The 15,747-nt window shown below is 40.3% G+C and overlaps 1 protein-coding gene across 8 annotated transcripts in view; it reads left to right on the forward strand.

Annotated features, from left to right (window-relative positions):
- LOC149801495 (uncharacterized) overlaps nt 1-15,747 on the forward strand; it is an 85,610-nt gene that overhangs the window by 40,947 nt on the left and 28,916 nt on the right. The window lies entirely within an intron of this gene.

Below are 15,747 nucleotides of genomic sequence, written 5' to 3' on the forward strand. Positions count from 1 at the left end.
AAGATTAAATTACTGTTTCACTTAAATGTATCATACAGATTAGTCACAGACTTGTTAAAGACATAGCCTGGACATATTGATCATTTATTCAACTTAGAAATTATCTTGGAGTACCGGTAGCAATGATGTACCGGTAAACATGACTTGGGAGAAACAAAATCCTGGAAAGTCCTTTGATATTGTACAGGAAAAAACTGAAGTAGTTGATATTTAGAGAACCCAAAAATGAATAAATACTGCAATGATGATGATAGTGATGACATTGAAAACATTAAGTGAATATAGTAGCCTAAGAGTGATGATCATCAAGAATGAAATAATTAGAGAGAGACGACTTTAGCATTACTATATTGAATTATGAACAACACCTTTACATGAATATGAGACTTTTTTCGACGATGAAGAATCTAAGCAAATGATGCAATGTTACAAGTTTTGTGGAAAGAGATTCACATGCAAGAGAAAAGCTATAGTGTCAATATACAATGAGTGCTTGACGTTTAAGAACATCAGATATAATTGTACAAGTGGTGGTCATTTACGTATTGGTATAATACATTTTGATCATAATAATCAGCATGCAGTGATTTGATCAGATACTGAATTAAGGAAAATTATGTTCAGACACAATTATATTTGACATTGATCCTTTTTTGATGCAGACTGGTGTAAAAAAGTTTTAAAATGCACTACCCCAGGTTTGCAAATTACTTTCACAGCGGTGTATTTTACAGCAAATGACCATACAATCAAATACTGTCCACTGTATTTTGAAGACCATATGTATATGCAGAGGAACATATACGCCTGGTAATACATACTCCATCATTCAAGAAAGAAAAAAAACGAGGGGCCCAGGGTGACCAACTGGTCTAAAGGGCTCACCTTTACTGATCACTGCCATCTCACATTTGCATGGGTTCGAGTCACAGGCTTGGCCAATTTACGTATGTGAGAAAGCTTGCCAGTAGATTCCCATGGGTTGGCTGTTCGTATCGAGGTTTTCCCAGGTACTTCATCTGGTCACTATCTATATCCTATAATATGCTAAAAATTAGCATTAAACCCAAAACAACAGTTATAAACATAAATGATGATTTTTATGAAAACACAGATGATTATTTCTGTTAGAATACAATTTGTAAATATATAAAGTTTAGTGGCATTGGTATGTAATGACTTAGAGGTGTTGGCCTTGGAAAATGTTAACTAATAAGCAGAAATTGCCATTACGTATACTGTAAATTACATTTGTTCACATAACCAGCTTTGCCGACCTTGCGGATCTGTTTGTGAGTATTATTGTGCACTCCGACAAAGATTCGATAAGATATATGTCAATAAAAATACCCGGTAACGTTAACACTGTTGAGAAAACACATATGTTGATGAAGTAACGGCCAGGGTTGAAGCGATTTCAGTTTACGATCCTGATAGAGTAAGCAAACTAAAACAAAATTATTGATGGAATGGTAAAATCAAACATTTTCGATGTGTCTTTATGCGGATGAACATGCATCGAGGATTCCACAAATAATGCAAAATGGCATTGTTGACCTAGATTTGACAACGGGACCTAGAACTCATTGGATAACATACATACTAAGACCCAAACATATTTTATATTTTGACTTGTATTGGCTTGTACCACCGCTTAAAATGGTTGATTATTTAACCCATGGAGCTAGAACTTATGGTGATAGCCCAGACTGACAGCCATCATTTTATTCAACTCTGCTGTTGCAATCTCTGACAGATGGGCCAATATGTGGTCATGTTGTTGTTAAAGAATTGCATGCACTTGAGCGTTCACCATCTCAGCAAATGTGTATTGAAATTACGTTACAGTTTTCTAAACATTATACAAAATGTATGTTAATATTTATTAGTAGTAAGGTGGGACGGTCTAGGGACTAGGGGAGTTCCATGTTAAAAAGGCAATATCCACTCTGGGGACTACGTAAATTTAACATGGGAAGCAATATCCACTCTGGGGACTATATAAATTTAACATGGGGAAAAAAAAGGCATCCACTCTGGGAACAAGGGAATTTAACATGGGAGAAAAGAAATATCCATTCTAGGGACAAAGGCAATTGAAACATGGGAGAAAAAAAGCAATTCTAGGGACAAAGGCAATTGAACATGGGATTTTTTATTTTTTTAAAAATTAAAAAAATAAAAAATAAAAAAGGGGTAGGCAATGGAAAGTCAATATCTTTTCGAGAGACGTGGGTGGCCCTGAAAAGGGCCTTTGGATTTATGTTAATATGCCCTTAACATAAAGGGCATCTGCGGCATCTTCTTGTCCTCAAGCTGCGTCTTAGAGTAGGGCCATAAATCAGAGTCCTCTTGAGGCAACCTTGTCTTTCCACATAGACTCTTCGTATCCACAGACTGGTGTCTGACTTGTGGATAACTGTCCACTTGGATCGGACATACATTAGCATGTCCGTCCTAAACATCATTGAAGACACAAGGGCGGATGATTCGACTGTGGTCCACATCTTGAGGCGCCGAGAACAGGTGAATCAATGCAGTGAACTGCGCTTATTTATAGGTAGAGGAAGGATTGAAACGGATTGAGTTCATTGACCAATCCAAACACGCGTTACAAAATTCAGTCAGTCCGCATCCAATCCGAAGAGAACAGTCTGTGACGTCACGTGGTCTATATAGATTCGCTAGCGCCTGTGTGCAGTCAATCTATGCGACAGTGATTCAACATGACGGAAACTCAGAAAACGATCCATTGGGGTGCACCAGCAGTGGAGACCTCCCAAGAGAACCCGGACTTACTTTCAGAAGAGGTGAATTGGGATTTTGTGGATTTTCTTACCTCGCAAGAATTTGTTCCGGAACCTTCGTCACCTTCATTACCGCAATTAGAGAATTTTAGACAGAGACAGAAAGAAGAATTGGAGAAATTTATACAACGACAAAAGGAAGCGGAACAAGCTTTTCTCCTACAGCAACAGCAGCAAGAAAAAGAGGTAAGAAAAAAAAACAACAACAACAAGAAGTAGCAGCAAAGAAACAAGAGGGTGAAAATCAAACGGTCACGGTACTGTTGGACATTTTAGCGGAGTTAAGAAGTCTGAAACAAATGTATCAGACTTCTTTATTACGACCGAAGAGAATACGACCTTCCCGAGCTAAACACGTCAACCCTGTGACTAAGCCTACCGTACCACCCTTAGTGATTTCAACCCAATCATCATCAACAGTACGCAGTCCAGAAGTAGGCCTTGGCCGTGGCAAAGGCTTAAGGCAGTTAAAGTTGATTGCTTAAACTCACCCCTACACCAAAAACCAAAGACCCTTTTCAGGGCCACCCACGTCTCTCGAAAAGAGATAGACTTTTAATTGCCAATAACTCAAAAATCAACAAATAAACCCATTTTACCCCTATAGTACGTGTATATGAGTGCGTGAGTGTAGCTTCTTATTTAAAATCAAAACTGAAAGACACTTACCTTATATAATTACTGTATTCTTTTATCAATAGTTACAATCCAATTCACAATTCACAACAGAGCACTTTAAAAAGTTCTTACACTCCTTCTGTCTCATTGTTTAGTCTGTTTTTTAAATTTCTTCACCGTCACAGTCTTTTCCTCCTCTTCCTCTTCACTTTCTTTCCTTCTTCTTTTCTTCTCCTCTTTCTTTTTCTTTACCTGGCTGCTTTCTTCCTCTGAATAATCCCTCTCTTCCTCTGAAGAATCCCTCTCTTCTTCTGAAGAATCCCTCTTTTCTTCTGACTCCTCTTGTTTCTTTTTTGGGCAATCTGGAGACCAATGTCCTTTTTCTTGACAATAATAACAGGTATCTTGACTTTTGTCTTTTCTAGCCCCTTTTTTTCTTTTTTGACGGTCTGGACACTCTGAAGACCAATGCCCTTTCTTCTGACAGATATAGCAAGTATCTTCACTTTTATCTCGAAAGGAAGGAGAGTAGTCCGTCGGCTGGTCTGAAGAGAATTTTCTAATGACCCCTCACAAAGCTCTGATGAAACGTTCGATTTGGCTAGTCTCTTCCATCGTTGTGCTCGGTTAGAGAGTGAAATGAATAGTGAAAGGACAAGACACACACCCTTTTATATACGCTGGTCTGCAATGACTATAAATTAGCCCATGGTGTTTAAACTTTAGTCATTTGACGTTTTTCACTCAAGATGAAACGATCCTATTCATTCGAGAAGAAAGAAGAAGAAAGTAAGAGGCAGAAACGTGATCTATCGCCTCGTACCAGGGCTGAAGTCTTGGCACAAATTCATGCCAGTGATTTTGAAGAGGACATGAGTGAACCAGAATCCGAACACTCTAAACCAAGTTCACCACCCTTAGTCAACCCTGAAAAGTACTATTCCATTCGAGAGACGGAAAAGCGCTCCTCTAGAAAATTTAAAATCACGGCTTACAAATACACGGTGAAGTTTAAAGATTTCAAGGCTGAAGTACCGTTAGAGAAAGCAGAAGTGTTCATCACTGGGGTGTGGGATTCTTTGCTCACCGCACTCAAGCGACAATGTCAACCCAAAGAAGACGATCGTTTGAGACTTCCATACAACACGACGGTTTGAAATCCCCTGTTTGGATCGAGTTTAGCACCCCTGCAGAATTGACTGCTTCCAAAGTCATGGACAAGATTCAACACGTGCAACAATCTAATGACCAGTTTGACATCACCGATGGAAAAGCCACACTCGACATGACCCACGTCTCTCCTCCTCAAGGGACCGGACAACGCAATAAGGTGTTACTGGTGAGCGACCTTCGCATCACCAAAACGAGCCTCGTCCAAATTCACAACCCTCAAGACCAGATGTGTTTAGCCAGGGCTATCGTGGTGGGACGAACCTATGCCAACAAGAACGACACGGTAGAATGGAAAAGAACCTGGGAGAACATTCGAAAATCGAACCGAGCCAAACAACGAAGTGATGCAGAACTCCTGTTATAACAAGCTGACCTGTCCAAAGACACACCCTGCGGTATTCCTGAAATGCAAACATTGCAAGATGTCCTAGCTCCATTCTACACCTTGAAAGTGCACCCTCAAGAAGTGCGCGGGCCTCTGTTGTTTCGAGGCCAAGACTTTAAGGATGGAAAATACATTCACCTTTATCATCACGATGACCGATTCGATACCATTACCACTATCACCGGATTCCTGGGATACAAATATTACTGTGAGAAATGTGACTATGGTTATAATAATCGAGATTAACACAAACATTGCGGATGGAAATGCTCAGGATGTTTGGCCTCTCCACCCTGTCTGAGCGAAGGACAAGAAAGAGTACATTGTCCTGCTTGTCTGCGCACGTTTGTCAGCCCTGCCTGTTACCAACAACATCTGAAGACGCATGGTTCACAGCAGAAATGTGCTTGTCAACTGCTGAGATTGTGCCCTACGTGTGGACAAGGCCTACGTACCAATAATGCCAAGACACACGTATGTTCAGGAAAGAAAAAATGTCACATTTGTCACCACATCGTGGACTTGGAACACCAATGCTACGTGCAAAAATACCAACCCCCACCAGAGAAAGAGGACGGTCACAAGAAGAAAGGCAATTTCATCTTTTTTGATTTCGAATGCATGCAAGAGACCGGTATTCACATTCCTAATTTCTGCGTGGCTCATCGAGCGTGCTAGAAGTGCATTCAAGAACCTATCTTCAGTCATTACCCTCAATGCAGCAAGATTCCTGGAGGACGTGAAAAAATCTTTCGAGGACCAAACACGCTAGCCGATTTTGCCCTATGGGTCTTAGACCCCATCGACAACACGTGGAGCCAAGAGGACATCAAACGTTATGGAGATTGTCATCGTCATGCCACAGTGATGGCTCACAATTTCTCCGGATACGATGGACAGTTTCTTTTGAGATACAATGTCATCATCGACAAACAAAACCCCAAAGAAGCTTTCATGAGGGCTGGCAAAAATGTCTTGCTGCAAACGGGTAAAGACCTTTTGGGCCGACGAGAAACACCTATAAATGCCCTGCACGCTACCGAGTCAGGCATTCAGCAAGGACAAGGCAGAAAGAGACGACGAAGAAAACACCCTTTCACCAGACTTCACACTTCTAAAGCTAGAAAGACAAAGAAAAGAAAAACCGTTCGAGACTTAGACGTTTTCGATTATTAAAGTATTGAGACGCAGAGAAAAAAATGATGCACCGAGAATCTTGCGCCTGTTCCAAGTCGGAACTGGAACTGTTTGCCATGCCCCCCACCATGATGACCATGCAAGAATCCCAATGGGTGGAATTTCATCCAGTCTCCTCTTTGACGGATTCAGCTCCCATCGAGTTTGAAATCAAAGGACAGCCTGAAGATTACATCGATCTGAATAGCAGTTACTTGTACTTGAAAGTCAAAGTAACCGAAGTGGACGGTGACCCTCTCACTGATACGTCCAGAGTAGCTCCCGTCAACAATTTCATGCATTCCTTGTTCAGTGGAGTGGACTTGTATTTAAATAACAAACTGGTCAGCAGCAGCATGGATACTTACCCTTACCGAGCGTACCTGGAAAATCTCTTGACGTACGGAAAAGAAGCCAAAAACACTCATCTGGATGCTTGCGTGGTATGGAAGCCTGACGCATTAGGTGCAAAGTTCGACAGCACTACAATTGATGGGGATGCTCAAAATTTATCGGGATTTATAGAACGAAGAAAGAAAATTGCACTAAGTCGTAGTTTAGAACTGATGGATCGTTTACATTTGGACATGTGGTTGCAAGAGAAATATTTGCTGAACGGAGTGGATGTCTGCTTGAGACTGAATCGCAGCAGTGCCGCTTTCCATCTGTTGTCTAATGCTAACGATTACAAAACTGTCATCCAAGAAGCCAGACTCTACGTGCGACGTGTGGAAGTGTTACCTAAAGTAGGTAACGACGTCAGTCAGACGTTGAGCAGAACGACCGCCAAGTATCCGATCCGACGAGTGGAAGTGAAAACCTTCACCATTCCTAGGGGACAGCGATCCATGATCGAAGATCATCTGTTCCAAGGACAGCTACCCAAGCGTTTGATCCTTGGTATCGTCGAGAATACAACCTTCAACAGAGCTGTCGATAAAAATCCTTTCAACTTTCGACACTTTGGCGTGTCCAAGATCGAAGTCAGTCGCGATGGCAAGACCTTGTGTACCCGACCTTTCGAGCCTAACTTTACCCAGAACAATTACTTGAGATCGTACTTGTCCCTGTACGAAGCCACCGGACAGTTAGGAACCAACACCAGTCACGGCATTACGTACGAGGATTATGCAGGAGGCTATGCTTTGTGGGGTTTTGATTTCACTCCGGACCAAGGCAGCGACGAGGGACATTTCTACCCTATAAAATCAGGCCAGATTCGAGTGGAAATTCAGTTTGCAAACCCACCCCCTGATGTAACGGTGAACGTCATCCTGTGTGCAGAATTCGATAATACGATAGAAATCAACAGTTTGAGAGAAGTCATTCTAGACTATTAGAAGGTATGGAAGACTGTTATCCCTCTTTACCTAGTGGAGAAACTTTGGAGATGGAATGTGAGGAGACCGTGGAAAAAGAATCTCAAAACAAAGACGACGAAGTTATGATGAAGTCAAAATGGCCAGAACAAGAAGCGCATTTAGTCTCCTGTTTTGCCAAACACTTGGTCGAAAAAATGACGGAATTGATCAAAAAAGAGTGCTATGGATGTCAAAACGATCATCCCAGTCAAATTCAACACGATAAATGCCTGATGCTGAGTCAAGAAGAAAAATTGGACGAGTATCTGGACGATGCTTGGAGTCTCATCTCGGACGAAGTCGTGTTGCATCAGTGGTATAAAGACTTGCGTGAACATTCTTGTCCACCATTAACCACTCAAGAGATCGATCGTATCGAAGCTCTCCTGAATCAGAGTGAGAAGACGAAACGAAGAAACGGTTATTTGTCAGACATTTTCAAGCAAAAAGTCAGGATCGAATTGATGACTTATTATTACCTGTGAAGAAGAAAAAAAACGAAACATGGATACCTGGGAACTTTATTACCTTTTGAACCACAGTTCGTATACGGCTTCTTGGAATCCTGTCGTCTGTGCTAAAGATGAACTCCCTCATCTCAAACCTCAAGACCATCTAGCTTATGTGATCAACACGGACGACAGTCATCTCCCAGGAACCCGCTGGGTAGCCGTCTACTTTCCTCAAGAAGGATGTGTGGAATATTTCGATTCGTACGGATTGCCTCCTTTGGAAGACGATATCATTGACTTTATGAGAAGAAATGCTCAGACCACCCGATTCAATAATGTGAAATTACAAGGCACAGATTCCTTGGTGTGTGGACAATATTGTGTGTATTTTCTGCATCATCGCAGCCTGGGCTATTCCTTAGAACATTTAGTGACTCATTTTGATCCTCGTTCTTCTTCTAGAAATGATGTGAAAGTAGATGAATGGTTTTGTGACCATTATGCTTATCTTTTGTCTCTAGCTAGGAAACGTAGTGTCCATCAATGGCCTAATGACTTCCAACAGTGGAAATCACAATTTCATTCACAACGTTGCCAACCCTGACCAAAATAATGTGTAAATTGAAAAAAAATGTTTGATGTTATATTGTTGGATTATTGTTAAAAATGTTAGAGTTGTTTGTTAGTGTTAAGTGATTTTGAATAAAAAATGTGTTTTGAAACAAATGCCTTTGTCTTTTGTTTGGCTATAAGAATGTTGATTCATGCTCTTTGACTTCTCTCTATCCCTCTCATGACACTCATTGAACGTTGCGGCTCGAAAACCGTAGAGGGATGTTTTCCTTCACGTCCGCGCTTTGACTTTAAGAACCGGGGTAGTTTACAGTCTAACCATCCATTGTCGACTACGAAGATGTGCTCCAAACTAGCTAAGCTAAACGAAGCCTACGTAAATTTGCATAGGGTCAGACACAGTCTGATACCGAAGCCAGAAGAGATAGAGAATGTGAGAATGTTAAAAGTCACTGAAGACCTGATAGAAGAGCTCTTCAGAGAAGAAGTGAACAGGGAGAAAGAAGAATGGACAGAGAAGTACAGACTTCAGAGACAGCAGCAACAGCAACAACAGCAGCAGCAGCAACCTGAACCTGACAGAGGCTTTGTCGATTGTCGTATCGACACCAAAGAGTTCTTCTTCTCTTTCTGAAGAAGCAGACCTATCGTCAGAAAGTCTATCCTCAGAGGATGTCGCATTCTTAGAAATTAAAAGATTGCCATAGCAAACAAAAAAAAAAAAAAACAGCCCTTTTCAGGGCTACCCAATACTCTAGAAAAGAAATAACAATCCATTTTCCAATGTGTGTATGTAGAGTAGTTTGAATATAAACACTAGCTCTTTTTTATAGTGTGAGGGTATGTGTTTGTGTATAGGATTGTGTGTTTGTAAGTGCTCACGTACGTTGGTGTGGATAGTAGATTAAGATCATGTTTTTTTTTTTTTTGCTGTTTGACGTGTGGGGAGAGTAGATTTGGGGTTTGATTGGATTGCTTTGCGTATGTGAATAGTATATTGAAGTGATTAATGAAAATTTTAAAATTAGTAATGGGTAGTATAAAAAAGTGAGTGCGTGTTTCTTTTAGGTCCGCGCGTTTGTTTGGTACTGATCTAGGTAATATCAATTTTGTTTTAAGGGGATGTTTTCCATCACGTCCGCGCTTTCACTATAAATTGAAACTCGCTGGGCAGTCTAGCTACCCTGTTCATTCGTTAACAAGACAATGCATACCAGAATTGTAAAGCTTCTAGAACTCCAGATGCACCTGGAATATGCCAGGCGCCTGTTAAATGAACTGGCCGCGGAGGCCATTGTCGAAGAGGGAAGGATGAAAGAGGAGGAGGAAAGAAGAAAAAAAGAAGAGGAGGAAAAGGAGAGAAGAAATTTCAGAATCCCAGAGACAGAAAATTGGGATTCTGAAGCCACTTATCCCGCCTCTGCACTCCCAAGAAAAAAGGTAAAAGGAGACTGGGGAAGAAGATGTGTGTGTGGTGCCAGGCCTGGAAGGTGCCATCATTAACCAGGTGTCACTGGAGTTAAAAAAAAACAAACAGCCCTTTTCAGAGCTACCCAATACTCTAGAAAATAAATAATAATCCATTTGCCAATGTGTGTATGTAGAGTAGTGTGAATATAAACACTGAATCTTTTTTTTATAGTGTTTGTGTTTGTGTTTGTAAGCGCTGACGTAGGTTTGTGTGGATAGTAGATTTTGGGTTTCATTTTAATGCTTTGCGTGTGTAAATAGTAGATTAGGGGTTTGTTTATTGATGCTTCACGTATGTGGATAGTAGATCATATGAAACGAGAAAAGTAGGGGATGTTTTCCTTCACGTCCGCGCGTTTGTTTGGAATTGATCTAGGTAATATCAATTTTGTTTTAAGGGGATGTTTTCCATCACGTCCGCGCTTTCACTATAAGAACCCACAGTATTCGTCGTTCAAACCATTCTACAAAGAATAAAAAAGAAGATGGCTTCGAACCAGCTTGATAAAATGAAAACATTGCAAGACGTCCTGGACAATTTGGGTATGATAGAGCAAATGTTAGTGAGGTTAAACGAGGATCACTATTCTTATAGCCCCCATCGAGTGAAGATGGAGATTAACAACTTAAGAAAAGTAAAGGAAATGATAAGTGCTGTGATGAAAGAAATAAAGCAGGAGAAGGAGGATGAAGAGGAAAGGATAAGGATAAGAGCATGGAATGAAAAAATTGAAAAAGAAGAAGAAGAGGAGGAGAAGAAGAAAGAAGAGAAAAAAAGGAAGAAAAGAAAGAAAAGAAGAGAAAGAGTGTAGGACAGAAAATAAGAAGTTGGTGGAGAAATAGAAGAAATTAGAAGCAGAAGAAACCCAAAGGCCCTTTTCAGGGCCACCCAAGTCTCTCGAAAAGAGATTGACTTTCCATTGCCTACCCCTTTTTTATTTTTTATTTTTTTAATTTTTAAAAAAATAAAAAATCCCATGTTCAATTGCCTTTGTCCCTAGAATTGCTTTTTTTTCTCCATTGTTTCAATTGCATTTGTCCCTAGAATGGATATTTCTTTTCTCCCATGTTAAATTTCCTTGTCCCCAGAGTGGATGCCTTTTTTTTTCCATGTTAAATTTACATAGTCCCCAGAGTGGATATCCAGGCAATCTTACAATCATTACAAACCGTGTGGATGGCGACACGTAATATATTCATTTCTTTAACAAGCCATTACAGATATGTATCTCTGTTCTCTTTGTTCGCATTCATTTATGCAATACAGTTATATAAACAAATTACTGAAATTAAACATTTTCAAACTAGACTGTTGTTCACATTGGTATTATTTTACCTCACGAATAGCATAATAATAGATCAACCATATACGGCATTTGTTATAAGAAAAAAGACTTCTTCGGTATCTACCGCCGGGAAATGAGAGTAAGCTGAGGTTGAAAACAATATGTTGGACAGAATGTTTGACAATGGCTTCTCGGATGATGCTTGCGTGCACAGTGACACCAAACTTGGCACAAAGAGAGAGAGAGAGAGAGAGAGAGATACCAAGGACTTCGCGGCTACAGTCTTGAAAATCAAAGTATAAAAGACTCAGAATTGATGACAAAACGTTTAAGCACTGCTGAAAATGCCCCCCCCCCCCCACACACGTTGGGTGAAAACTTTACTCTATGTTTATTTAAAAACTTAAATCTTTGCAAATCTGTTTACTTTAATGAAGCCGGACGGCTTGAACAATGAACCAGAAAATTAATAGTTATTGTTCCCAGCCACGGCAATGGTGACACAGGGAAGACACATTCCACAATATAAACAATTTTAACTACCGAACCTATCCAAAATCGATGTCAGTTTCAGAGTTTCGAAATTATGGTCTGCGGAATATTTCAACAAGTTTAAATAAGGAACTTTTAATTTGTCTATTAATATTACTGGTGACTTGAAAATGTTTATAAAATCGAACAATACAACTGACACATGTTTGCAACATTAAGGTAGACACATCGAATACAAGAGCAGCTGCTTTGACTGTGACGGACTGTGACGCAAATGTATAAGAATTACATATAGTTACAATATTGTTGAGCCTTTTTCATGACTGGGCAAGCGTATAGCTGTTTATATTGAAACTTATTCCGACGTTCAAATAGAAAACAATGAGAAGAAAATAGAACAATATTGTTTAGAAATTTCTTCTTAAAAATGTCCAAATAATATTTAAAGTCGTCCACATGTTAGATATCGAATCTTCGTTTTCTTAATGAAATATATGCTTAAATTATCAGCTTTAATTTCAGTGTATCAATACTTTTTATAAAAAAAAACATAATCGATCTTTATTCTGTTAAAAGGAAATATCTGATACATATGTGTCTGTTCTTGCATACCTAAACTGAATCATGATATTTCTTATTTACTCCGTTTTGGACTGATACATATGGGATGTGTATATTGGTATGTATGGTAAAATACAAGATGGGATGTGTATATGGTTATGTATGGTACAATAAATAGAAATACTGACCAAACGATGACAATATCTGTAACGCTCAGCCCATTTTTTAAAAATTTTTTTTTTAAGCTTTAATAGGTCTGGGCAATCTGTTTTTGATGCTAACACAAAAGCAGACGTCCTTGTATCGAAATGTGTCACCGGTATGTTGTTGTCTGCTCTCGCCAATATTCCAGATTTACACTGGCACAAAAGCTCACACACATATGCACAACATTTACTTCATAATCCAATACATGTGGCCTTAAATTTCGCAGCTTTATACAGTTTCTTAATTCCATCCCACAAAGATACAAATTTGTTAAATGATCACAAATTATTCGAGAGTACATTGGACCTAAATATAAGATTACTAACGTGCATACCGGGTAGTATGTCCTATGAACAAGTGCGAAAACCAACTGTTTCTTCTCTGAAGCATTAAATGCCTGTTGAAAAACATGTCATTAATCAACATGATGTGGTCTGTGTTTTTAACAAAGCAACAGTAATCAAAAACAAATATCGGTTATAAATTAAAAAGCATAATGCATTAATAATGTACTTATTGCTCGGATGGCTGTCTAGTATTATACGACACTTCAGCGAGGTCTTTAGCGAAGATTATCCTAAGCTCGGGTCACGCAAGGCGACAAACCTCTCTATTAAAGTAACGTTGGAATGAAAGCACACTCCTTCCTAATCGGAAACGATCATAAAGACAAAATTAGACATACGGTAGGTACCATAGCATACATAGCAATACACCAGGACCGCCATAGCAGGCTAAATTTATAGTGGGACAATTGGTCAGGACAAGCACTTTTTTTCATCGAGGCCTTCTAGAGGTTTCTAGAACTCTTAGAACAACCTGATACCACAAAAGGCTTCCCATGACTAGAAACTAGCCCTAAAACCCACGCCAACCTAGAATCTAAAGAGTAAACCGGGCTGTTTTTGGACCTGGATACAGAGAGCTCATATCGACCAGCTCACGCACCACAATTAGCGAGGCGCCAAAACACGTACCGCAATGTCCCCACGTCTAAAACTATGCGATATACTCAACAGCCGATTAGATACGTGTGCTTGTAGAAAATATTGAGACCCCACAATTAGGAAAGTAAGTTTGACAACTAAAAGAAGGCAAGCAACTCGACAAACAATTACAGAAACGTAGTTGTAGCAAAATGCAGTGCCCCAGAGGTATCCGGGCAGCACGAGAGCCATGGCAAGGCAAGAAACAGTCTGGATAACCTTCTAAGAAATGGAATTCTAGGCGGTAAAAGGGCGGAGGTATAGATCAAACAAGAGAACACTTTCATGTCTTCATTGAGAACCTCTACGGAATTGAGTACCTATCAAAGTGAAACGTTTGAAAGACGATATGGACAAACGGCTAGACTAGGTCCACCAATTAAGCTATGGGAGCCATCCACCTCGACAAAAGCAAGTCCGAAATTCAGACACTGTACATACTGTCTTCTTGACGACAAAAACGGACATGGGAAGAACATTCAAACAGACTGAGCTCCTGACCAACCAATAAGCATGCTTCTCTTGGGCACATATCTTCTATCCTAAGCGAACCAACCCTGCAGACGAAGTACTATATATCCCCGACCGCTTGCATACAGCGCCATTGACACAATCGAGATAGGCGTTGTAAGAGATCGTAGCCGAGGAAGAAATGGCCTACCATACGGCAGTGAAGGTATCCTTGCCAGAAGAGGCATGAAACCCTCCAGATAGTTTTATAACGCAACGCTAGGGAAGTTCAGTGTGGAAAACGCAAGTGGCACGAAGACAATGGATGTGCCACCATTCTTAATTTTGGTCACTGAAGATGCCGAAAACTAATGTTATTGTGCCAAAAAGGAAAAACCCCACTATGAATCATTTTCGACAGATGTAGAGATAGGCGGCGAAACAGTGATAATTATATACACTCCGCCGAAAGATAAGCATACAAAACGTTGTCATGTATTTCCCTCTTATTGTGATATTTGCAAAGCGCGGAGGGGGTGAACTGGTTGAGAAGGTCTGCTGTCTAGAACGGGAGTGGTTTGTGGGGTTGTGAAAGTCTGTCGTCTAGATCAGGCCCTATTTATTCACGCATCCAACATTTTATTTTGCATACATAGTTTACAATCAGTTTTTTACTGAGAGAAACGCTATTTCAAAGAAAATTTCTTGCACAGCTGCAGATTCCCTTTCTAAAAAGAACAGTGGCAATCAGAGACTAGGTCCATATGGATGGTCATTCTACTGTTTGCCAGATATTTGTTGCAGATTGTTGTGAGTACCACACGTGCAAAGCATCTCGTTGACAATGACTATTACTGCCGTGGTGCAGGGTGTGATCAAGAAAACTTAGTTGATTTCCTCAGCACCAAGAATTATGAGCAGTGTAACATTTTTCCTATTGCCGCCTCAAACGCTTGCGCAACGTTTGGATCTTTAAGCTTTTAAAGTTCAAAGTTGATCCTAGACTATCAGTCTTCTTCAGCAGGTCATGACTGCTGCCCATGTAAGCTATTGGCAAGCTACGTGTTATGGCAATGTTAAGCCTAGTCCGGACGCGATTCCTCAGCTAGATGTGCTCAATACAGTCGTAAAGTTTTCCGTCTGAAATATGTCTCTTCTAAATAATTTATGGCTGTTCATTAGCGTTAGTGTAGATGGAGATGTCAAGGAACTTGAGTCCCCTCTCATTCGTATGTTCATTATAGTATGTATCACAGACTTCCCGCCAGTCTGCCTGTGCGTCATTCTGCAACATTGGCATTCCAGTCTCCTTCAATAACTGCGCTGTTCTTCTTGGGTGTCTGTTTAACGGAAGCTTAAATCTGGTCGGAAAACTCATCCACTTTCTCGTCGTCAAATATGGTGATGTTGAAGGGAGATGCCCTCGGTTGGAAGGTAATCGTCTTGTTAGACACTGGTCGGCAACATTGCACTGGCAATGTCTTTATGTACCATAAATCTGACTCCATGCTTTATGCTTGTACTCATTCTCACATAAGTAAATGCCCGTGTCCTTCATAAGTTGATCTCTCCTAAATTCTTCTGGCACATATCGCAGAATCCAAGTATGTGCCATCGGTAGCTTCCGATCTCATGGATTACCTCCTCGAGTTTAGCTACTAGTCCTAATGTTCCACATTCCAGTGCAGATGCTATGTCTTGCCCGTATACTGATAGTGGTTGCGTCAGTAGAATAGTTATTACTTCAGTC

This window comes from Sinohyriopsis cumingii, chromosome 4, assembly GCF_028554795.1.
Source record: "Sinohyriopsis cumingii isolate HCF-2022 chromosome 4, ASM2855479v2, whole genome shotgun sequence".
In the NCBI taxonomy this organism is placed as follows: Eukaryota; Metazoa; Mollusca; class Bivalvia; order Unionida; family Unionidae; genus Sinohyriopsis; species Sinohyriopsis cumingii.